Source organism: Leptosomus discolor, chromosome 2 (assembly GCF_034619465.1).
Source record: "Leptosomus discolor isolate bLepDis1 chromosome 2, bLepDis1.hap2, whole genome shotgun sequence".
Lineage (NCBI taxonomy): Eukaryota > Metazoa > Chordata > Aves > Leptosomiformes > Leptosomidae > Leptosomus > Leptosomus discolor.
This window is the reverse complement of record NC_141392.1, coordinates 60583436-60606459: the sequence shown is the minus strand read 5'-3', so window position 1 is coordinate 60606459 and position 23024 is coordinate 60583436. Positions and strand designations below refer to the sequence as shown.

At 40.5% G+C, this 23024-nt stretch overlaps 1 protein-coding gene across 3 annotated transcripts in view; it reads left to right on the top strand.

The window, feature by feature from the left end:
• Positions 1-23024, top strand: part of AIG1 (androgen induced 1) — a 123805-nt gene that overhangs the window by 43853 nt on the left and 56928 nt on the right. The gene's annotated exons all lie outside the window — the stretch shown is intronic.

Sequence of the window (23024 nt, the reverse complement as noted above, 5' to 3'; positions counted from 1 at the left end):
CCTTCGGGGTGTGAGTATTGTATCACCACAGCAGATCAAGGTTTGTCCACTACTGCTGGGCTTGATAAATTAGTCCTTTGTGGGGCGGAGCAGATGGCACTGCTATTTATTTATTCCCAAAATTGTGTGTTAAAGGAGCAGTATGAGAGTTACCACTGACAAGATAAGCATCAGATTCTGCTAGATACTGTACTGTTTTACAGTGTTTTGAAAGGAACAGTGTGATATTTATGTGTGTAGCGCTGAGGATACAGTCTGATGACTCCTGCTGTGTTTGTTCAGACTGTCCTCCCTTGAGTTTTGAGGTTGCGAACTGAACACTTGCAAACGCTGCCAAGCCACACATACATCGATTTTTTTCCCCACACCACATCAGTGCCAGCTCTGATGACATTTCCTTCAGGTGACATTCCACATACTGAAAGTGCCTAACCTGCAACATTTTTCATGAATGTACATTGTGAAGCAGTTGACAACAAACGGCTCTATGTATTCAGGAAGTCTCCTCTGTGCCATAACTAAAACGCAGTGCAAGCTCATGTTGCTCTGTAGAAATCTGTACTTATTGAAATATTTGAAGAGGGCTTTTGTTTGAGATTTTTGGATATAATAGTTTGCTGGAATGAATTGCATGTAAGCAACTTATGCCTTTTTTTTTTCAACTTGAAATATTGTAGAAGGTATTTTTCAAAGTCTTTTGTAAAGGAATTGTTTGCTGTGTCACTCTCCATTTATCCAAATTCCTTTAGCTTGGTCACAGAGAAAGCTTACGGCTGTTAGGCTTTTCACCACCTTTCAGTCTAGTTCTTAATGATGTTTTAGCCATCATTTTATCCTCACCAGCTTTCATACTAATTAATTCTGATGCATTGCCCATCATAATATGAAGGGGTTCTTAAACTACCTTGGGAATGTTAGCACCTCACTTAGTAGTAGTTACAGTTTTGACATGGCAGATTTTAGAGAACATGATAGAGGTCCCCTTAGTGAAAAAGGCAGGACCTCTGGGAATACAGTTCTAGAGAAGCTGGGATCTCTGGCTGTTGTTTTTTACTGACATAATCATTTATTCCCATCTTTTCCTGCATGTTTTGACAGCAGCTGTGTGCATTCAGTGATAATTTTTCTGAATGCAAGGGTGGCTATGCTGGAGCCTAACCTTGTACAACAAAACTCACACAAGAGATTGGCAGATTGAAATCTGTCAGTGAGAGGTGGGTCCTTTTGCTACTGCAGCATCACTGATGAATCCCTCTTCTCTGAACTTCGCCTGCAGTGCCTGGTGCAGCTCCTAAGGATCTGATCTGGAATGTTCCTTCACCTGTGAACACTCTGTCCAGGTTTTTTCACAGCAGTTTTCCGAAACACGTATTTATCACAAAAAATGCCCCAAAAAGTGGAAAACGTAAAACTGTACATCTTCCACAGTAAAAAAGATTCTCTGCTTTAACTGAAAAGTCGTATTTTTAAAGTTTCTGACAGGTGTATTATGCCCAGCTATAACAACTTGCTCTGCTGTCAACGTCAGCCTGTAAAATCCACATGTAGAAAAGCAATGAAAAGTCATTAAATCTGTCTATAATAATAGCAATCACATTTCCATTAGTAACATGGGCATGTATCACAATATTTGAGAGTATTCATACTTTTATAAGCATTTTGAGGTGACTATCTTGAAGGCTGCATGAAGAAATTGTTCGAAGGGCTGGTCCAATTCAGTGCATTAGCCCAAGCAGAAGTGCTTTGGGCAGCAGTGTCTGCTGCTTCGCTAGGTTGTAATAATTAGTTCTCATCGCCCTCTTTCTTCTCTCCCTTTCCCATCCCTACTCTGCAGTTACAATATTGTCTATAGTTAAAAAAACCTGTTTTCTTGAATACATAGTAACGTCTTGCTCATACTCAAGCAAGAGATATCACTTACTCATAGCAACACTTTTTCAACATCTAAAAAAAAAAAAGAATTATAAAAAAATTCCTCTATAGAAACGGAAAACATAAGGGAGATGTACCTTAGAGCTATGCGATTCCATTACCAATTCAATCTTAATGTTGTTTATAAAGTGTCATAGAAACAGAGAGGCACATCATTGTGCACAAAGATAAAAGTCACGACCTATTTACCATAAAATCGCATATAGTGCCAAGAACTGTATTTCTATTTTATGTATATACACCACGATAGTTAAAAGTATAATTCCTGTCTATAGAAACATCTGTGTAATAAGTGGTGCCTTGTGGTACCAGATGGTACCTCGTACATACGGATTCATACACCTGTGAAAGGCATCACTAACGGAGTTGTACTCTATTGTGTTGTGCCACACACGTGATACATTTCATCATCTCAGTCAATTGATTCACCCATAACCAATGGTATCACTATGACTTGAGAAATGACCAATGGAAATCAATGGCAGAGTTGCTGTTGATTTCAGCAGGACAGGGGTTTAATTTCTGTTTATTATGTGGAGGAGCGTATTGGAGTAGCTGAGGTTAAGCTTCTGTCAGGAGAAATAACTACCTGTCTGAAGAGAGCTGTTGGAGAATAGGGCTATGTCTCAGCCTTGGTCTATTTCTGAAGTGCCAGATTCACTTCCTGTGTGTATTAGTTATGCAGATGAATTAATCTTTGCTGGCTACAATTTTGGTTGCCAAATTACTGAACTCTTCCATCAAAGGTGTCGTTTGTGTTCTTGAGACTGTCCCACACTTTGGATCGACATCAGCCCTTAATTCCACAGGCGTATTTTCTGTGGGAAATACGCTTTTCCATTTTTTTGATGGCTGTCTCTCTGATCTCTATCAGTAGTAGGAATTTTTAATTAAAGGCTAACCTTTAGCATTTAAAACTAGTGTGTCCTTTAGCATTTATAACTAGTGTGTCATAGTAATAGGAGTTTTATCAGCTTATTCATTGCACCTTTTTGTGTTGGGACTGGATAGGCTGATGCATGGATAACGTTTGTTTTAGAAGTTATATTCTCTTCAGTATTAGCACAAACGATAAAACTAGAGTTGCCCCTATTCTAACCGATGCCCACATAAACAGATCTGTAGACTGAATTAATTTAAGCTTGAGCATTGCTGATTTTGAGCCAGGTTACATGGCAGGACTGCGTGCAGTATCTGTCCAAGTTAGCATACCATTTCAGCGAGAGTCCTTCTTTGTTTTTCACAGACACTGTCCCAAATTCTTTTTAAAAATGTGAATCATCTTTTGTTTGTGGCAAAGAAAGTAAAATACAGAGATAGAACTTACTTTCTGAGGAGTTTAATGGCTTTGAAGGTCAGAAACAAAGAATTGTCTTCACATGAAAACTCTAGAGGAGAGGTCAGGGAAGGGGGAAGGGGAATACGCTCTGCCTCTGTGGAGCTGAAAAAATGACTATCGTATGGGTTCTGTGCCACTACCACCTATATGAGCTCTTCTAGTTTTGTACTCTATTCTTTTTATGCTGCTTTTGGGAAACAAAGGCATTCCTAGAAAGACATACCCTCTATCCTTGTATTCAAGAGAATGCACAAAAACTGGGAGAAACAGCAGACGAAGACAAGTTATGGAGAGGAAGGAGCCTGTCCAAGTGATACATCTCTACTTATTTCACAAGTTGGCTCTCTTTTCTTATTGCTGGCTGCTCAGCTGAAAAGCTCTGCCCACCAGAGAGTGGTATGGAGTCCCTCCAGCCATATCCAATCGTTGTTCTTCCTGGCAACCTTGTCTTAGGTCCAGTGGCCTCGGCTTGTTTGTTCCTTTGTTTTTCTGGTGGAAAGCTTTTTTCCTTGATGATTCAACAAGCAGAAAAGTAGAAAAGCCATGCAAAGATCAAAATTCATGGTAAGCTGACATATAAAGATTGGAAGGCCAGGACTGGTAAGTTTTTTGACAAACCCATCTCTCCGTCAATAGTTGGGTGAGTTGGTGCGTAGTGAGCTCTGATGTACAAACAAGGAGATGTCCGTTCTTTCAGCAAAGTGTTTCCATCTAGATGTTGCCCTAAAAATCCTTTTCAGAAATTACTCATTTGAAACAGTGCGTTATACTTCTTGAGGATGCTTTCCTGATACAGCAACATCCCGTGTATGGGCTATTTTTGTACAATGTGTACTGCCCCTTGGTAATGCCTCATGCTTTTGTGTAGAAGATACTTACCCTTTTCTGAAATTTGTTTCTAAATCAAATTTAAGGCTTTCAAGGATATTCCAATTCAAGTGTCCTTCTTAATGTACCTATCATATTTTCGTATGTTAGGGGTGAGTAAAATCTTCAGTGCTCCAAGAAGGAGTTCCCACTTGTTACGTAACTTGCAAAGTTTTTTGATAAAAGTCAGGGGAAATTTACACTTTAATTTCCAACAGAATATCCGCTACTAGATGGCTGTTAGATCTATCTGGTGGAAAGAATAGCAATTGAGTCTGGTTGCCTGAGGACTCAGAATATTTGCAAAAGCCATGAAAATGATGTTCTTGGATTTGTACACTTCTTGCATGTTCCTGCTGCAGTTACATGGCTCTGTCTGGTATCTTTCCTCATTATCTGCCACTGGAGCGTGAATACAGTAGTATCAATTATCCCCCCGCTCTGGGGAGAAAAACAGCAGCAGCTTGAAAGATTTTTTTATTTTCTGTTACTTATGTGAAGAGCTTGGAAATTGGAAGTGTGTCAAAACCTGTGATAGCATAGCACCTGAAAACAGGGAGAGGCTGCTAGGTGAAGAAAGCCGAATTATCTGAGTTGCATCCTCCAGGAGCATTAGGAAAACTCTTTCACCTAATACAGTAACAGCACAGCAGGTTTTATGGATTAGGAAGCTGGCCTTAACCACATTAGGTATCTGCTGGAGGAGACTCATCAGGGTAAGGTGAAGACAGCTTTCTAACTGAACACAGGTGCCAGATGTTTCTGATTATTTGCTATTTCCCGTAACCTAGAGAACACACACACAGGCTCCTCCTGGTACAAAAGAGCCCAGCGTGTAGTAATGGGAGGCCTTTTCTAGAATATCTTTGAGTACTTAGGAACAGGTAAACATGCAAGCCCTATTCTAGATGTGAGCATTGCAAATGAAAAGTCTGAGCTGAAATCCCAGATGGGATCTTTTTCTGAAGTTCTGCCTTCTTCTGTTGACAAGGTCGTGTAACTCGGTCTGGTAGCTCACAGGATGAGAGCATGTAGTGTCAACACCAAGTCGTGGGAGTGGCTACCAAAGGAGGGGAGGAGAGATTCAGAAAGAGGGCTCAAAAAAAGGAGATTAGGGAAAGATAGTTGGATGAGAGGAAAAGACAGGTGGGAGGAAAGAGACGAAGCAAAAAGTCAGCTGATGCTTTTCCAACTCCTACCTAAAAAAAAAAGAGAAGAAAAAACCAAAACAGATGAGGCAAGTGAATAAAAAAGGAACCACAGAATAATGTAAACAAGCTGGGAGAGACTTGAAATGCTGAAGAGGACCCGGGGGAGGAGAAGGATGAGGAAAGGGGAAATAAGGAAAAATAAGAAAGAGGAAATGAAGAGTATGTTTTCTTACCGTATCTTTCCATTGCTTCCCTGGGAAAACTTCTCAGATCTATTAATTAGAGGAGTCAAGAGCAAGGAGATGGCTTGTTGATGCTGCTGTGAGAGGAGGAGAATTGCTTCTGTTGCTGTTGGACGTAGGTTTATAGAGTAGGTGAAGAAGTATTTGCACAGTGACATGCCAGGAGCTTCAAATCCTTGTAAAATGTTTAGGATTAAAACCACCTGCAACCATGCAACAGTATGAGGCCTGTGTTCACAGAAATTGTATCTGTGTGATATCTGTGGAATGGTATTGGTGGGTTTGCATCTCTATCTGTATTTTTATCTGGCAATGCTGTGCATTATCTGGACTGTCTGTTTGACCCTCAAATCTTCAGTCCTGCTGTTGAAAACAAGCCTGTTCAGAATGTGCCCTATTTTTTCATATCATCTGTGAAGTGTGAGTTGCATTGCATATTAAAACAGATGCACTGTTTGCTGAGGGTTGCAGGCCGGTTGTTGGAAGATCATGTGTTTGAAATGCCAGAGGTGAGGAGGTGCACCACGCTTTAACAGACAAAGCTAGGTGTAACCCTGGAAGTAGTAATTATGGTAATAGAAATAGTACTGATAATAAAAGCTCAAAGCCAGATTTGCAGCTGAAGTCACTCATACAAATGTTTGGTAAAGCGATTACTATGGGCACAAAACAAATGACCAAAGAAAATCCCCAAAAGGACGTACAGTGGGAGCCTTAGACTTTCTGCCTTTCTCTGGGTGTGTAGTACATACTGAGCTGTGTTTTCCTAGAAGCGGGGCTTGGCCCTGGACTGCTAGGTCTGTTTGTTAAACCAGCAGTGGTGTGGGATGGAAACACATTTGGTTCATTCCCATAATTCTGACAATATTAGGAACACCACTTTTGTTTTAACATTCACTTTCTGTACAGCTGATATTGCTTGCCATAGTCACTGCTGGAGCCATGCACAACTCTATAGTGCTGCTTAAGCTGGTACATTTCTCTGGTGCTACTACACATTTTATCAGATAGATGGTTTGCAGGTTTTAAATGTAAATAAATGTTCAACTTCGAAATCAGTACAAAATGCATTAATAACTGATACCCATTTTTGGTGTAAATCTGTATGCCCTCCTATCTTCTCTCTCAGTTAAAATCAGACACTTGTTTTGTCTTTTGACATAATAGATTTCTGGTTTTTCCCTGAGTTTTTTTTTTCCAGAGAATGTAGGCAGATAGTAGAATCAAACAGTTAAGTGATACGTTATTATGAGTAATGGTGAGTATGTTCAAACAGTGTCTTTTATCTAGAAAAGAGAACATTTCACTGGAAAAAAATAATGTGTTGGGGGGGAGGATTGCTTGTGTTGAAGAAGGTTTAATTGGTCAGCTGCCAGCTACAGGTTGTGTACTCTAAAGCACCCCATATGCAAGTCATCCTTGAGGCAATCACTACAGAAAGCTTTGTCTCTTCAGCAGGCCATGGAAACAGGGAATGATGCAAATATCTCTTTGAAGGTATAGTAGTTTGATATGCATTTATTGTCTATCTTTATGTATTTAAGGGACTATGCTTTGCATTATGGTTACGGTAAAATGCAGTGTTATGTATCCTTGGACACACTGATTACCATTCGTTAGCACTTACTCAGATAAGACTTAGAATGTATATACAATAAAAGTGGGATTGTACTATATGGTACCCACTTTACTAAACTGTGCTGTTAGTATTCACACATGTGGCAAATATGACTTAATCAGACCACAAATATTTTGCAGCATTCCATGGTATCTCGTTTATTTGTTTAATTTGCCGCTATAGCAACTGGATTCCATCCTTTTAAATTCTTTTTTTCAGAGACCTATGATCTACTTGGTTGAAGCTTGGCAGGCAACTTTTCCTTCAATTGAAGGCATATGCACTAACTCAGTGACCAGATTTCTACCTATTTATCATTGTTGGAAAGTGGGTTATTTCACATGGACACAATACCAGAAGAATCAGCAGACCTGGTGAAGGGAGCCTGAGCGCAAAAGCTTATGTGCTTTTTCCAGCCCTTGAAGTTGGTGGAATAAAAAATATTAGTTCTCCCTGTATCCCGAGATCATTATTGCTACAGGAACGCTAATACAAGGAAATATTTTGACATTGTTTATGTAACAAATTACCACTTTTTGAAAGTAACTTCTTTCTTTGTTAATTGCTGTCTTTTTACATGTCTTTGTATTTGAAAATAGACATCATTTCTGCAGTAATAATTTCACATTCAGATGATTAATATGTTGAAGGAGTGCCACAGCAGTAATGTTTTATACATGCTGATTGGCAGAAATGAAGGATTTGGGGACAGCCTTGGGAATTACTTTTGCTCATGGCAGGCTATGAGCTTTGACATAACCTGATGTCTGCCCTGCTGCTCAGTTCAATCCTCTTATTTTACTTTCCCACATAGATACAAATAAGTAAAAACAGTATACATTTTTTAGTAACTTTGCAAGTACAAAAGACTCAAGTTCAGGATGCAACATGAAGGACAAAGGATGTTTTTGACAGATGTGTAAGCCATTGCCATTAATCTTGCAGGTCTACAATTATCCCTTTTACCTTTGGACATTTACCTAAAGCACCAAAGTCCCAGCCTGGTGCCCTACTTGGGAAAAGCCATCACCTTTCAGAGGTGTCTGTTTCTCTCAGAGGAACTGTAAGGATTACTAAGGTGACTCTCTTCCTCCCTCTGACACCACAGTTATCAGAGTAGGAAAAAGCTCCAACCATGGAGAAACAGCATGGGGAGTGGAGGTGTCTCAAAATGGTAAAAGGCAGAACAATGGCCAGTATAAGCTCTTAGATCTCTGTTGCAATATTAACTGGTATGCTTTAACTCTTCACAGCTTGCTTTCTCTTCAAAACAAGTAACACTGCATATTTGAAGTGCTGTTTAAACTATTTTTTAAATTTCTGTTTTATTCCTAGTTCTGCCACTGCTTTACTACATAATCTGAGACAAATCATGTAGTGTTTGATCAAAGGCATTTTTTATAAATCTTAATTAGCTAATGTCTGCATTTTGAGGGGCTTTGTAATGACAGTTAGAAAAACAGTGCTGGCTGTTACGGGGTGTATAGCACTATGCCTGATTCTGGTTATGAAGTGTCCCAGGCAGGGCAGCTACTGTGCCAAACCAGGCTGTGTGTGCCTGCGCTCTGCTCTTCACCATGCTGGGGGCTTGGCGGGTGCTCAGAGGCATTTCCTCTTCATGTGCTTCAGCGTCCCATTCATCCAGTTGCAATGGAGAGGTGAATTGCCTTTTGCAAATTGCTTTGAGGTTCATGGTTGCAAATGCGACTAAGGGTTAGAGTTGGTATTGCTGTCCATTCTGCTGCAGAACACAAGCGACCTCATGCTTCAGATAATAACATTACTTGCAGTTACATACCAAATTTAGTGCTCCTGGTATCCCATAAAATACTCTAGGCTGACTTAGTGCGTGCTATAGAAAGTTCAAATAGAAAGGAAATTCTTCTTTATCAAAAATGGCTGTTATATTCAAATCACATCCTTAAGTTTTTTTCCAACAGGAAGCAATTTTATTTACATTGTGGGGCTTTTAGCTTTTTATTGTTACTTTGAGCTTTACCAGCTTTCTGTACACCCTATATGCAGAGTTCCAACTTGCTGAGTCACTGCCATGCACATTTTTGTGGCCTCTTTTGCAAATAGAGTATGTAATGTAGAATTGTTTCACGCACTATTTATGGGAAAGACAAAATATGTATGTTGGTTTACTGAACTTTGTATTTTAAGGCACTTTTCCAAAAAAACAAACGGGAAATTATGTAATTTTCTATAAAGGAAACATCCATTAAAATGTCTTTTTTACTAATACACAGATTTACTGATGTTTCCATTAACAAACAAAATTGTGTTGGCTGCAAGTTGTTTAAAAATGCATACAGCTGCAAATCATTTTAGGAGGTGAATATATGTACTCTTAGATCAGAGACTAAGGTGGATGGCACTTTGGTCTTTGCACCTGAAGCAGAGGAATGAAAGATGAAAAAAAAGAAGGAATTTGAAGGAGAAAGAAATGCATGTGTCAGAAGCTAAGAGAAAAAGTGATAGCCTTAGAGTTTGTTGAGAAGGAGGAGACAGCAAGCAGAGGAAACCAGATACTGAAATAAAGAGGTGATAATAGTAGTCAGCTGGAGAGAGCCATAGAACATGGAGGTGATAATTGTGTGTACTGTACATCACTGAGAAAAAGCTTGAAAGGGAAGTTTAAAGTACCCAGTATGTATTGAAAATGTGACCCTTCATTTATTCTAGACCAACATGAAGAAATTCAGCTTCATTTGGTTTCTTGTGACCACTGTGCAGGATCACTGTTTGCAGAGCAATTTTCTTTTTCCAGCATTTTTATGCATGCAGAAGTCAGAAGAGTGCCCTGCTCTGTGCACTTACTGCCTCTAATATCCCCAGAGCTTGTGGGTCTTTAGATCTCACGGTTGTTTGCCCAAGCAGTATGCTACTGTGCCTCCCACAGTTTTATTCTACATGACATCGGTTTGGTAGGATTACTATATAAAGTATATGTAGAGAGTAGTAGATATATATGTTATGTGTGTGTATATAGTGTGTGTATATATATATATATATATATACACTATATTTAGTAATATATACACTATATATTACTGTTCATATATTAATAACAGTATTGGTACCTAGAACCATTTTGAAGAACATCTATAATTTTATTTACGCTAAGCACTGTTGGTAGAGAAATGAAATGTTCAGTCCTCAAATTTCTTCCAGCCTTAATGTATAGCACAGGTAAAGACTGGCAGAAAAGGGTTGCTATTTTCCCCGTGTTACAGAGGAGAATCTAAAACATGGAATTTGTAGTTTGCCTGAGGCTGTAGGCAATTTTTTAAAGACTGAACTGCAAAGTGAATCTGTGTTTGCTTCTTTAGCCAGTGCTTATATTAAGAAAAGATCCTCCATCTCCAAACCAGACAAAGACAACAAATTCACAGCAAATGAACAAGCACGCACTTGGGTTTCAAAGTCATGCTCTATTGGAAGGAAGAAGTGACTCAATTTTTTAATAGAGAGGTGTTGCTGTAAGTCCTGCTTCACTTAGTTACAATAGGCATTTCATTATTTTCATTTTGTTTATATTACTGGAAGGACAGGTTCATCTCGCTAACTGTTTTGTGTTTATGTTTTCTTTTAGTATAGCAACTACTGTCAGCTTACTCCAAATAATTTGCTTTTGGGTGTACCTTTTCTTCATAAGGCAAAAAACCCCTTAGGTTTCCATTCCTTCTCTGATGGTGACTGATGATGATGCCTGATTTGAGAAGGGAGACTCACATATGAACGGAAGGGTGATTTAGGAAGGATGAACTTGGAAATTGAAAAGGTGTCAAAGGAGAAAAGGTTCCTCTCATCTGCCCTGTCATTTGGAATTGTTTTTTCTTTTGTTGTCCAGGAATGCTATTGGGACCAAAGGGGGGGGGGGGGGGGGGGGGGGGGGGGGCGCGGGCGGGGTGTGACCAGTAGTGAACATCAAGGAAAGCTGGGAGTTTTGCTTGCAAATTTTTTAAAGCTCTTTCAAAAGTCTCTTTTATGGAGCCAAAGCTGTTTCAAAAGCTGTATCAAAAGTTGCAGGTGTATGGCAAGAGAAAATAAAAATACCCTTAAGACGAAAAATAGCTTGTGCAAAAGTGTGTTACTGACAGTAAAGTATAAGTAGTGGCCATGAAGAGTTGTACTTCGATTATTTTGACTGAGATGGTAAGATGTGAGTTTACTAGACAAAAAGCATTACACCAAAATACGCAGTGGCACGATGTAGAGGCCTGCATCCACTTTGGGAGGTACCTTTCTTCAGGCAAGGATTCAGTGTTTACCAGCCCTGTCTCAAATTTGAACTCTACAGCTTAACTGGCAATAATACAAATATTCACAGCTGTATAAAAAATGTTATTTAGTGCACAACAGTAGCCATGGTTACCTGCATACTTTCATTGCCTTATTCATGTGTAATTCTTTTTTTTTTTTTTTCTGGAAATACCATTACCATGTAATATAATACTGTACAGCCTTTTGGTGAGTTTTACAGTGTAAGCAAGAACATTTTGCGGTGAACCTGAAAGCATATTATATCGAGTCAGCTTGTACATGGAAGATCCCACCTATATATTCATTGCTAGGCAGAGAAGGGCGAGTCTGAACACTCTGTGACTGCAGTTTCAAAATACAAACAGGAACATGTAAAATTCCGTGGCATTAAAAAGTCTCTGATGGTGTTTTAAGTGCACAGCATTTAAATAGAACTAGCCCCTGCTTGGTCCCCTCACAAGTGACACAGACAAGGCAGTTCCTATCAGTACATGTTAGAGTAGCAAATTATTCTCATTTACTCGTGCAGGAAATGTGAGCCCCAGCAACCCCATGGTGTCAGAAGGGTAGAAAAGTGCTATTATTTTACTCCTCTCTCTCTTTACTTTTGTCTGTATAACTCAGTGCCCTCAACACAGATGAAATGTACTTGAGAATCTAGTGGGTTTGTAATGTTCGTGGAAACTGGCCTCTTTAGCGTTTCTGCAGCAGAATTCCCAACCGTATTCTAACCTTTGCTAAGAAAAGAAAATAGTACTTAATCTTTCCAGATATCTCGGATCACTTTGCAAACAAATGAATTAAACTTTACAAGAGTATTAAAGACCGTTTACTTAGGTTTATATATTCATTTTTTAATTGAGAGGTGTGACATTCATTTTGAAGGATAAAATCACCTATCTCCGTTTAAATCAACAGCAGCAGCAAAAGGAATAAAGGATATTTGTTTCTTTAATCTGGTGAATTTATCTGAACTCCTTCAATATAAGGTTCCTGACTGCTGTTACTACTGTGGTAGAGAAAATTTACTGGACTAAATATAAAAAATGTATTTAAAGGTCATGTTCCTTGGCATTCTCATGTAAACAGTGAAATCTAGGAATTTTATGAGTATTGCATAGAGATTGAACTGAATTTCTAAAGTGAAATATAAAAACTAGTGGTAAAACCTTGTTGAAAGCCTGATAGAATTTTAATATACTCTCCAGACCTGTTTTCCATGCGTCTCCCAGAGCAAGAAAGAAGATGGCATTAAGATGAAAATTTCTATAGCGAAGCCGGCTGTTACCACAGTCTGGCTTCTGTTACTGCCGTAGCGCTGCCAGCTTGGAGCTATTTTTAGGCATTAGCCTATATCTATCCATGTACGCAGATCTACTACTCTCTTCAGAAGTAGTTGTGTTCCTGAAGAAGTTGGTCTGAAGTTTCAAGCTTTATTTTTCCTTTCAGAGACCAGTTTCTTCAGCTGTCCTTATTACCAATTAGTAGGAATTTGGCAGGCGGTCTCTCCCTGCTAGAGCTCTTGCATCAGCTTTCCTGCATTGGCCTACAAGCTGCAAGGCTCAGTTGCCGTGTTTTCAGAATCTTCAAAAATAGTTTCTTACAGTTCAGGGCTCTCTCCATCATCTTACGATTTTCATGTCTTTTCCTCCTTTTCTTAAGTAAGAATGGTATACAAAACTCTTCAAAAATGATCTTTGGTTCCATTAGCTCAAAGCTACAACTTGACTCAATTAAAAAAAAAAAAAAGGTCCCTCTTTGTCAGAGATCACACAGAGCAAAGCTTCACTTTTCTTCTGGCTGCAACAGAGTGTTTTGGTGCTCTGCATGATTTATAGCAGAAATAAAACCTGTTCTCTTTCATTTTCCTGATGATGAATGCTGAGCAATAAACCCTTTCCCCAAGAGCCAGTCCTTGCTTGGGGCAGAGGTATTGTTTAAGTTTGCTGCGCCACAGCATGGCTGGAGCCTCGTGTGGTCTGCAGCATTCTCTTGACACTTCATGCCTACATACAGCCATCCATAAATTAGATACAAGCCAGCGAAGCGCAGCCTTTCTGCCTCCTGCACTACACCACTTTTATCCACAACATAAATCCCAAAATGAGATGTGCTCACTGGCAGAGTCTGAGTGAGAGCACGCTCCCCTGACGTAGTAGCAGCGGCAAGCCTCAGCCTGCAGCCTTGGGGTGCACTATGTCTTCTGACACCTCGTGCAAGGCAGTGATGTAGCACTGTGGGCAGCAAAAAGTTCTCGTAGCTGGTAGATGTGCAGCAGTGGGCTCAAAACTAACTTAACAGGTATTTCACTGATATGAACCATCATCTCTTTCACTCTCACATTCTCTGTTCTAAAGATTGTTTCTCTGCCACACAGTTTATTGGTGATCTCATGGGGGGGGGTGTTTCCTACTGAATAGAGCGGAAAGCATTCTGCGACTAATAAATTGGTTCTTTTCGCTCCTAGTAGTGTTTTTTTTTTAATAAATATCTTTATAATATCTTGGTTTCACTAATTACTTGTGATAATTTATTTTTGAAGAGCATTTAACTTACCCTTCTTGCTTTCACCTAAGAGTAGCTTGAATGTTAAACAAAGGTATTTCTGCAGAAGTGTGTTTGCACCAAATAAGGCTTTGATAAATTGATAGCTGGCCGCCTTCTGGAAAGGTAGTAAATTTTACTATCCAAGACTTGGGTAATTTCTCCTCCATGTTAACAACTTGAAACCATTTTCCCAGTTCCACTCAGTGCTCCCTCCTGCTTTATTTATCTGGTTTCTTCTTTGATGCAGTTACAAAAAATACGTACACAAATATGTATCTTTTTTCCTCCTGCACTGTTTTGTCCCTCAAAGATTTAAAGCAGTATGTTCAGTTTCTGCTAATATAATTCTTTGCATGGCAGCAAATCGTGACTTTGCAAAAACAGAGGTTCCTGTAAGCCGTTGGTATCCGAGGGGAAGTCAGCCCCACAGCGTCAAGTTTGAGTTTTAGCTAGGACTTCCGCCACTTGTACGTACTTAAGCTCTCCTAAACAGAGATGTCATGCTTAAATTATTTGCAGCTTTTGACCTTCTCGGTTCTGAACTTCCAACAACTAAAACATGAGGTTTCCCTAGTATTTATTTCAGAGGACAGGTCAAGGTGAAATGTCAGTGTGAAGAGGAAAGGAGAATAAAGTCCCCCATACAGTATTATCTGCTTATCCAGTGTGCAGTTCATAAAAATAAATCAGTTTCACTAGAATTCATTGGAGTGTTTTTGCTGCTAAAATTCAGATCACATGGGAAACAGTTAACAATCTCCAGATGTGAAATGGAAAGGACCATCAGCAGCACAGAAAAATTGTATTTTTCCTCAGTGAGGAGGGCTACTGCAGCTGGGATTCACAGAGATGCAAAGAGAAGGCAGCTGCTCTGAGAGCATGAGAGAGTCAACAATCTTCTTCCTCTTGCTATGTTCATGGCAGGGCATTTACCAAACCTGAAATCCTACTGGACCTGCAGGGAAGGAGCTGGTGAGCTACCCAGGGAGGACCAAGCTGAGCTGCCTAGCACACACCTCGAGCCAGGGATCGATGTTTACCTGTTGGTACTTGGCGAAATGCCTGGGGTGGCATTTACATTAGCTCTGTGAGGCCTCGTGGGACTGAAATGAACTTGGAATCTTCTTTCCTTTCTTTTGCAAGTCTGTCTGCGGAGAAGCCTAGGGTGGCATTTGACACTGTCTCACTTTTCACATCTTTATCAAACTCTGGCTCTGTAAGGAAACCACATGCTGGGACAAGGAGTGCGTTGGAATCTGTCCGCTCGCCAGATACTCTGTGACTAAGTGCATTTCTTTCATCATTAACTTTTCCACGTTGCTGATTAAGAAAATGGATAATGATGATACACAGTTTTTCAGAAAGTTTTGTGGACCTGTTGACTTGCTAGGAGCATCTGTGTGGCTAAATGAGATGTCCTGCTTTTAAAAGGCTGGTGTTTAGTTACACTGGTCCCTATACAAGTTCAGGGAAAATGATTGGACATAAAAATATGTCCACTACCAAATAGTCTAAGGTGCAGTACAGAAAGTTGTACTTAGACCATATTGTTATAGACATGTTGTCAGGGAGTATTCCTGTTGCATGATGTTCTGAAAACATCTCTGTTGCCTCAAGGGAATGCCCGTCTGCCCTTCTTATGATCCATGGGAAAAAAAAAAAAAACCCTTGTGGTAAAGGCAAATGGAGAGTTTCCAATGTCTAATACCCATCCTGTTTTTGTTCCTAGTACAGCAGCCGAAGTGATGTGTTCATGACTGGTGCACAATAGAGAGGGAAGTAGGAGAGTTTTCAATTTTGAAGGTCCTATGATTACAGAAAAACTTAACTTTAAGGGCACTATTTTCATCCTACATGTTTCTTTTTTGCAATTAATATGCCTTTTTGGAATGTTTACCATGTTTTATAGTTTATATGCCATAGCTGCCATACTGCTTAAATCCCACCCCCGGTGCCTCTTCCCAAATACTCTGCCCTTTCAGCTGGGCATTATTTTTTCAAGAAACTGTCCACTCGCAGTGGAACTATTGGCACAGGGTGCTTTCAGGAGCTATCCTGTGGAATAAGTCATATGTGCTAGTACTGTTCATGCACCAGTCCTTATTATTTGTCCTTATTGAGTATTTCTTTACGTAATCTCTGTGAAATATATAGATATAAACCTTGAGCATCCTATGTTGATGCCAGTATTTGTGGGCTCTTCACCAGGTGTCAGTGGTCTTGAGAGTAAGCCTGCAAGGATTAACATACGAATGGCCAGGATTAAAAAGAGCAGAGGCTCAGAAATATGCAAGTTTTGGAATTCTGCCTTGGTAGTTTAATTCTTAGGGCCTCGGTTTTAAGCTCTTCTTCACATAATGAAGGACTGGAAAACCTTTTTTATTGAATAAAACCTGAGATTATCAAGTAATCACATAAATTGAGGATCTGATGCCTTAAAAAGGGTCAGCCATTCCCAGAAGACACTATGTCTCAGTAAGTACAGCCTGCTACAAAGGAATTTTTGCTTGAAAGGTTAGCTTATATTTATTATTTTTACCTTTGTCTTTCTTGTTTTTATTGGGTTCTCTGTGTCATATAAACTGCTGTTCTGCTGCTTCTTGCAAATCTTGAGGTACTTTCAAATGTATTCTTCTGTATTTATGTTTCTGGAGAAGTGGTTAATCCTTTCTCTCATATGAATTGCTTCCCAGCACCTCCTATTTTGGGTCAGATTGTTGCAAGTGGAGTAAACATCTGAATTTTGCTTTTGGTGTGCAGTGTTACTTCAGTATTTCTTCACAGCATTAGTTCAGTCCTATGACATAAGCCCTTTTGGAAAACATTCTTCCCTCAGGACCACATTCTGTCTTCTTTGCTGAGGCTGTGCTTTTCTTGTCAGTGTAGAGCTCTGTACTGAGAAACTAAGGTTTTCAGTGTGTCGCTCACTCCACTTTCTGTAAAGGCAAACCGTGTGGTGGCAATGGTAGCACAGTGCACTTTAGTTGCCCTTCTTTGCACATACAATGCACGTTCTTACCACCTTGTTCATTATTCTCCTCTTCAGATGCCAAGCGCAGAAGACAGTGTGACCCCATCACTCCTTCTGCAGTTGGAATTGCTTTGGTTTGGTTCATCCTGAGAAAAAGAGACAGGTCACCGAGCAGGTGCTGAGAGTTTGATGGAAGGGAATGCAGGAGCATTTTGGAGCATTTAAGCTCTAGCCATGGCCAGTGTGCACTTCTTGAGCCCTCATTCTTGCTCCAGAAGAAGAGAATCCACGATACAATTTGCCTCAGAGTACCACATGCAGCAAGAGGACCTTATGCCCATCTGCCCTGAGGTAGGGGTAGTCACTGCGGCCGTCTGTGTCCTGGCGTTGTGTGGTACAGCTCTCGTGCCAACATGGTGGCTTGGTCCTGAAGGCAGTGTGTCCCAGTTAGCCAGCACTGGGCCCTCGGGGACAGGCCATGCCCCTTGCCCAGGCTTTTCCAATGGGGCCGACGTGCCTGCACTGCCACTAGCTCCGGCAGGAGCACCATGGGTGCCATCTCGGAAATCCCTGCACCGCGTTCCAGGACGTGGCACAGACATGCCTCCTGTCTCCTTATCTGCAGAAGCGCGCTAGGGTGGCTGGCTTGCTGGATAGGGGTAGCTGTGTCTGTATGGTGTTTTGCAGACAGATGCAATTTTATTCTGTGTTGTGAGCTGGCCAGGCATCAGCCAGCTCCAAGCCATGAGCGAGTCATTAGGTTGGATTGTGCACCGTGCTAACCACAGCTACACGGCTTCTGGTTCATTGTTGGCATGGATCCATCCAGACTCAGGAACAGAGTGAGTTCTCACCTACCGACAAAATACCACACAGACAAACCCAGATGTTCATGGCATTTAAGGTCTGAAAAGAATATTAGATCATTTTGTCTGACCTCCTATTTAACACAGGCCGTAACATTTCGCTTGCACCTGTAGTGAGCCCAGAAATTTTTGTTTCGCTGAAGTTTATCTTCTAGAAAGGCGTTTGGTCATGATCTGAAGAGATAAACAATCTTCTGTTTTCCTTAGTAGCTTGCTCCTGTCATTATTCATTGTCACTGCTAATTCTTTTCCAAATTTCTAATTTGTCTGACTTCAGCTTGTTATGCTTTCCGCTGCTACGTTGAAGAGCCCTTTATTCCATGTTTTGTAACACTGTTTTCCATACAGGGAGAGATCCTGTGAATGTCTTCTTTTGAGTAAACTGATCAGGTTAAGTCCTCTGAGAGCATCGTCTCAGGAGATGCTCTCCTCTAGTGGCTCTTCTTGCCCCTGTTACAATACTTTTAACAGGGGGCACCTGAGCTGTCAGTGTACTGTGATCTGCATGGACCCATGCGTCCGGCATCCCCTTGCAAGTCATTTTAATCATCCCTAGGAAATCAGCACACACACACAAGGTGAGACAGTCACCACCTACCTTTCATGGAGCACAGTGCTGCTTATTTTTGGCACAAAGCCTGACAGAAAATACACTGTATGCAATAAACCATGTACACACGGTTGACCTAGCTGACTAGCTGTAACACTTCAACCACTTATGGTGCTATTAGAGACAGATGTGAGCTCGTCACTTGTTAATGCCACTTTATGTCTGTGTACAGTTCCCTGGCCTTGGACTCGTTTTAAAGCCCTCCCAATCCCTTATTCTTCTTGCTTTCAGAAAAGGTCTCCCCCAGAAACGACAGCAAATTCTGCAGCTCAGTTTACCTGATGGGAGGTTTACATTAATTATTCCTCTTTTTTCCAAAGAAGCCAGTCTCTGTTTCTCTCATATTTGCAGAGAATGATAGATCTTACCAAAGATACATTGTATGTACTGACAAATGCAGCACAGGTAGGGCTTTCCAAGGTCTCACAGCTGACAGACCCAAACACACCACTGCCAGATAGACGCGTAGCAGTCTGCATAGCCATTACTCACCAGTTGTTAATATATCCATGGATTGTATTTACTCTTTATAACATTAATGGAGGCAAAAACATTTGTAATGTTTCATTCTGGATATTTTATTGTTGGGGGGTTTGTTATTTTGTACCAGTATATCTTATTTTTATATATATTTCAAACATTTTAAATCCAGAAGTCACAAAATAATTCATTCTGAGTTAGTTCAAAGCTGAACTGCATTTTCCTATGGTACTTCATAGTTGCACTTGTGTTTCTCCAAACTAGTCCGTCTGAGAGGAGGAAGAACTGCATTATGAGAGGTGTGCTCTAGCCAGAAGCTGGTCCATCGGGTACTTGGAAACTAAAGTTCCCCCAAGGCTACATTGTTCTGGAGAGCTGTTGGGAGAAGGCAGAATGCCCCCAGTGCAGCTCTGCTGAAGTAGCCTGATGGATCTTTTAGATTGTTTATGAGCATGGAAAAATTTCGTTAAATCAAAAATGACAAAATTTCAGTTATACCCAAACTATGTTTTCTGTCAGAAATTCATTCTAAAAGAAATTTTCCAACCCCAGCAGCAACTTTGTGACTATTTTATCTGTGATGCTTTTTCAGCCTCAGCTTTGGGGTTATGTGAAGTACATTGAGGTTTGAATTTGATAGCATGCTATAGAACTTCTTGGCAGCCTTTTATTGATGTTTTGATTTACATAAACACTTCTTACAGCACCTTTCAGTTTCAAGGTAGTTCCTGAAGATAACAAGGGAGTACAGAAGGGATGGTGTTAAATAAGCCAGTCACAGTAAATTGCTTACCAGGTGTGACCTGGAATTTTGGACAGAGTTTGTTTGTCAAATCCCAAATTGAGGAAAAGAATGTTGGGGAGTCACTTCAGAAATGAAGGAGGCCGAAATGTTGCCTGAATTTAGGCTGTGGTGGGATGTTAGTTTAGCTTCTTGTAAGCTTTTCAGGAGCTAGCGTGAGAAAATCAAGCTATAAAGATGGGTTGGGACATGGGTAAGTCTTCCACCTGCACAATGGTCTGTAGTTCAGCCTTACCACATTTGGCTCAGTGATGCGCACGTGTTAGAAAAGAATGGTTTCCTTCAATCGCAGAGTAAAATTCTGTGGCCTGTGCACTGTAGGAGGGCAAATGGCAATCGGCAGAGACTCTCCTGGCCTGAAGTCAGTCAGTCTGCAGGGTATTAGTGTGGCTGCCTAGCAGGTGAGCGTGCATAGGTACTCCTGTCCAGGGTTGCACACTTAAAGCTTGCATGTGTTCCTGTGTGTTGCATCTCACACTGGTTTGCAGTATCTGATTCTCATCCCTCTTGAGGGTGTACCCAGAGCTGGGGGGCAGCTATGCCATTATATTTGGATGAAGGGGTGGGTGAGTAGCTGAGGGCATTCATTAACCTAATTAATTTCCTCGTTGACTCTGTATTAACCTTTGAATCCATCACTGCTCTTGTTTGCCTTTCCTGCATATTATAGGCCAATCTTCCCTGCAGGTTTTGCCTATCCGGTTATTTTACAACCAACAATACAGCTTCTCTTTGAAGAGAGATTTCTCCACAGAGCTCTAGTGGCGAAGTCTAAACAAACAAGCAACTAAACCCCTTTCACTAAGGTGGTTTTTTTTTAATAAAAAAGGCCTGCTCACAGAGTTTAAAACTATGCCAGGTTCTGCTGTGGTTAGGTTACTGGCTGTGTCCTTGGCTTTGTCATTGAAAGTCAAACAAGGAAGTTTTTTTCCCTGCTTGCAGGAGAGGCAAGCATCATCTCCAGTTTCTTTCAGACTTCCCTAAGTTATTAGAAAGGAGGCTGCTTCTATCTTGCACTCCTTCCAAATATGCCTTTCTATGGAGATCTGCAAATCCCAGCAGATCCTGGGACTGCATTTTCCAGGATTCCTTCTAGATGAGATCGAGCGAAGCCGTCCCCTGCCCACGCTGTGGTCCTCGCTCTGGGGCACTGCAGGCACTCAGCAGCCTGGACTCCTTCCCAAACCACGGGCTGCCACCCAAGACCGCTTCCTCTTGCCTTTGTCCCACAGCTCTGCGTTGGTTAAGGCAACCTATGGAACGGGATTTTCTGACCTCTGGTATGTCCCTGTTCTGTCTTAAAACACCAGTGCACACTTGCACAGCCTCCAGACTGGAACAAGGAAAGCTGACAGACTCTCTGCTTCCCTCTAGAAGGAGGATCAGAAACGTCAGAGGTTTCTGACTTTTTTTCAGCAGCGTTTTCAGAGCAATGCAGCCAGAGGGGACAGAGTGGGAACATGCTGAGTTTTCATAGCTCTTTTTTTCTGGCTTGCGCTTAACCAAAAATTTCCTGGTTATCTAAAATCCCTCCAGAACTACCAAAATTGTTGTTTGCATGCCTTTGCTTGTGTTGCTTTTGGATCGCAGTAGGAAATGCAGCATAACAGATGTGTATTCCTTCTGTGCGTTCATGGTTTTTTCTTTATTTGAAAGTTCCTGATCTGACCTTGTAAAATCTAAAGCCTTTCAGAAAAGATGAATTGGAGTCTCTAGTTTCCAAAATTCTCTCACACATAGGCATCTGGGTACACACACCCATACTGATTACGTTTTGTTTATAAAGAATTTGTTTTTTACAAGATGTTTCTTAATGCATTTTAAGGAGAAAATTAAATATAGCATATGGTGTCATACAAGTTATTAAATGTCTTCTTTAGTAGAACTTGGTGATTACTGGAAGTATGACTGGAAAATATAAAATGTGCTTGAACTTGAGAACATGGGCCTCTGGCAGACAAGAACATTGGCTATTTGGGCCTCGGCTTCCATATACCGTGAGTCAAGCGAAACTTGGCACTAGTTGTACTGTTTAGTCTTTAAACATTTTTTATAAGCGTCTCTTTCAGTGAGATTAGATCAACCAGTGAGATGATATTGTGATCAGCATGGGCTTGTGTTTGTTGTTGCAGTAGTCTGTGGAAGATAATTTTGGAAACAATAATGAATTATATTCTGAAAGGAAAAAATTGATTAAAAATTTATCGAGTTTGCCTCCATAGACTTGTAGTTCATTACAGTTCTCAAGATTAAGGGCAGAGAATAGCCATGGAATTAATTTTTTACAGAAGTCCACGCACTGTTAACTTAAGTTTGGTTTCCCATCCTTCCCAAATGCAATCTTCTAACAAAATCAATAGTGTATCTAGATGAAAGCGAAAACTGTAGCCAAAGTTTGAATCACAACACTCCAGTCCTTCTAGATTTCTAGGAGAAGGACACTTGACTAGGTCTTTGGGTAGAAGATGGGATGGCAATATGAAGAAGATAACTATAAATTAAATATGAAGAAATACCTAGTTCACAGATGTTGGAGCTGTGGGCAGGTTTCTGCACGGAGCTTCTGAGAGGTTCAACTCGTGTCACAGAGAACAGAGGAGTAATGGAGGTGCTAGGCTCTTCTAATGCCCTCCTGCATCTCTTCTGCACCATATACTGAAAAGACTTGTGCAGTGATTTGTGTTCCCTAAATTGGTGATTTACAAAGGCTACCTGCTGGGCTCAGTGTAGTGTGAATTTTCAGTCATGCTGTGAGATACACCTCTACTTTGGTATACATTATGCTTAAGGATTGTCGTACAGCTGTTCTCATGGAGCTTGTGCTGGAGGGAGCTTTTCTGCAGTTGCTTCTGTTGCCCCTTTTTACCACTTAATTCCTTTTCACGTAGTGTAAAAGCACAAAAATAGAGGTAAGGGCTTCACGGTCTTCCTTTTGGTGAAGTTAAAAAAGCTTCATTAGTTCTCTTAGATTGTTCTTGAAATAAAGTTCAAGTTAGTTCTTTTCCTCAGAGGGGCCAAATACACATCATTCAAAATGCTAGATAATGGACATAACAAGGAAAAGCTTACAAAATTTGGTTATTGTCTCTGAAAGATATTTGGTTAATATTGTGTCTGTCCTTCCCATGGTGTGAACATACTCTTCCAACCCTGCAAAACATATTGCTATTTAATGTTGTCATTTGATGTAGCTTCTTTTCTTGATACACGCCGTGAAATCTTACCCCTTTGACATCAATACGAGTTAAGCCATTCGTTTCAGTGCAGTGAGAAATCCAATGGTTTGCTTTTCAAGAAGCACGTTCACAGATTTAAAAATATGTATAACTC